Source organism: Xyrauchen texanus, chromosome 25 (genome assembly GCF_025860055.1).
Source record: "Xyrauchen texanus isolate HMW12.3.18 chromosome 25, RBS_HiC_50CHRs, whole genome shotgun sequence".
NCBI lineage: Eukaryota > Metazoa > Chordata > Actinopteri > Cypriniformes > Catostomidae > Xyrauchen > Xyrauchen texanus.
The window spans coordinates 30,073,855-30,077,183 of record NC_068300.1 but is presented as its reverse complement, the minus strand read 5'-3'; positions in this window follow the sequence as shown (position 1 = coordinate 30,077,183).

The window sequence follows — 3,329 nt, the reverse complement described above, 5'->3', positions numbered from 1 at the left end:
GGACAGGTCCATATTCAATAATAGTGACAAGCCCAACAGCACTGGAGAACTGCTGGGTGCCAACCAAATCCAATAGGTTCTCAAACAGAAAAGCACACACCAAATTTTGAACAAACAATTGACTGAGTTTAATGATGCCTGAAATTTCATTTTTTTACTTTAACCCAGAATATACCTTTAAACAAGGAAGATCCAACTGGATCCACTGACCTTGGTATTCTACTACTCTTTGAGCATAAACATGCACATGCAGGGAGGAACTGACCAATCAGTTTATCGCAGTTCTTGCTGGCAGAAGACCAATAGCTCAAAAAGGCTAAATTAATTGCAATACACTACATAAATCACCAAACTAATTGGACTAATATTAGTCCCTAATTTGTCTAACAAATGATTTTGGACCTCTCTTAATCTTAAAGAATTTTGCTTTTGCAGATTAAACTTTAAAATGTGTACCTCCAATGACTCCCCACATATATAGAAATGCAAAATGGCAGTGCCAAAAGAAGCTGTTACCATAGCAGCTCCCACCATTAGTCCACCAGCAATCATAACTGGGCGGCTACCATAGCAGTTCACTAGAATGCTGCAAGTGGGAAATATAAGAGAAATTGTTGTAAAATAGTGGGATGCACATATTAGGTCTAATGACAGGCTTAGGTTTGAAAAATAAGCAATAAAACCTAAATCAGGGAATACAAGCTTTGTTTGTATGTGACTACAGGAAAGAAAATGTAAAAGTTCTGGTTTATTTTGCAATCACATGAACAAAGTGATCTTTGATTGCTTCTAGTACATGCTGAATTTCTCTGCCTGTCTGTGGGAGTACCTGGAATGACAAGCAATGGCTTGGCTTTCCAAGAATCAATTCTTTATTAAAATAATGATAGACAGAAAGGTATAATCAATAGACAGACAAACTGGAATGATAGTGTTACGTATGGGTGGGGGGAACAAATGATAAAGAAACGTATGGTAAAGTAACCTATCTGCTGCTTCCATACATGTTAATGGGTGGAAATAAGCAAACACCCAACAAAGGACTTTATACCCACAATGTTTAAAGAAAAGTAACCATCTACCATTGAATGCAAATTCAAGTTCTTATTAACAACCACAACAAAACACAAGCACTAAACATGCTGGGGCAGAAGTAAAGAGTCTCCTTTAACTCACTTTCCACCTCAGCTTTATCCACTTGTTCTCATGCTGTCCACCAATCAGAGCAGCTCAGCACTTGACCTTAATCATTGGCAGCTGATGTCAATCAATCTGGTTGGGGAAAATGACAGAGAGAGAACACAAGGAAAAACAAGGAAGACAACAGAAAATATACAAACACTGTGTAATCAATGTACATCAACAGATGTAACAAGGAAATAAATCAAGAAATGAATTAATTAATAAAAAGAAATACAGACAGACAGACAGGTATGATGTCAGACAGATGTACTGACAGACAGACACACAGATAGATAGATAGATAGACAGACAGACAGACAGACACACAGATAGATAGATAGATAGATAGATAGATAGATAGATAGATAGATAGATAGATAGATAGATAGATAGATAGACAGACAGGTATGTTAGATTGATAGACAGACAGGTATGACAGACAGACTGGAATGATAGAAAGACAGACAGACAGACAGACAGGTATAATAGATAGATAGACAGAGTACTAGAGGACTAGAGGAGTATAGCCCAGTTTTGTGTTTTAATTTGTTTCTCTCTAAACTAAAATAAACTCTAAACTCAACCACTTTATGAATTAATCAATATTTTACTAGAACCCCTCTATAAATTAACAGAAACAGGTGTATGTTTCCACAGTAACTTTTTATTACACTCCATTCCTTTCAAATGGTTTAAACTTGGTAAACTTTTCTGAAAATCATCTAAAAAATAACATTTGTCAACTTTCTCAATAGAAATGAATTCTTATGCACATTCAATTAAACATTCAAAGTTTTTAATTGATGGATACATTTGTTTATTAAAGGAATTTGCCATAAGACCTGACCTCTCTTCATCAATTGGCAAATCTTCCCTCAGCCAGTTGCATATTCGCCATGCCCTGCTATCTTTTATTCTTATCAGGGGTCTTTCTTTTGTGCACCTCCATATCACGTGAGAATCCTTCAGAAAGAGAGAGAGAGAGAGAGAGAGAGAGAGAGAGAGAGAGAGAGAGAGAGAGAGAGAGAGAGAGAGAGAGAGAGAGAGAGAGAACGAGCGAATACTGATAATAATGTTAGTATGTATCCAGAAATTGTCCTGTCAACACAGGTCAGAGTTTCTGTCACAGTTATTCCTAATCTCGCAAGTAGAGGTCAGTGTTGTGTAACTTCCAGTGCTGTTTGCGGCCTACCTTGTTATGGCTTTTGCTCCAATTTAGTGAGATGAATATTTGAAATGAATTGCTTAAATTTGAATACAGCTATCTTAAAATGTGAATATGTTTTAACACAGGAAAGACCAAAGAAGCATTGGCCAATGATGTTATGCCTGGCCACTTATTCATGATAAGAATTCTGAACTCTGAAATCAGTGCTTGCTTAGCCACATATATATATATATATATATATATATATATATATATATATATATATATATATATATATATATATATATATATATTGCATCAAATCAAGTTTTACTGTTTGACCACATACCAGTATTTTATTATTATTAAAATAAATTTAGAAACACCCAACATATAACAAAAAGAGTTCAGGGAAAGGAAAGTGAAGGTCTATTTTCTTTGAATTTACATTGATTCCTAAAATGATAATGGCTTGGTACATTTTCTATACTGTATTTAGTATGTTAATAATATGTTAACATTCAACATAATCACTGATAATTTGAACATTGTAAATGTTTTCTATATTTTGTATGAATTGGTTGCAGCAACGTGCACAGGAAGTTAATGTGGCTGCACTATTTTCGTTCAGTGCTGTTTTTCACTAAAGGAGTGTCGCCTGTTTCTCAACAGGCTACGGTGGGGGAGGGACTAAACAAAGGCCTACAGCCCCACAAGCAGCCCAGAGAAACAAAAGAACTTCAATGGATTCCATGAAATGACAGGATTCCTGACAGAGCCGAAGCAAACGCACACTTAGCTGTCATTTAACCCTCGGTCTGGGCAAACAAGAGAGGTTTATGGTGAATTTTGCGGAAGTGAGGCCTAGTTCTCTCTCTCCCTCTCTCCTCTGTGCTCTTTCCCACACTCACTGCTGATCCTGCCCATGCTGAACAAAGATAATTACTCAGGAAGTGCTTCGGCCAATCAGAGGAGACCTTACATTCTGCAAGTGGGAGGG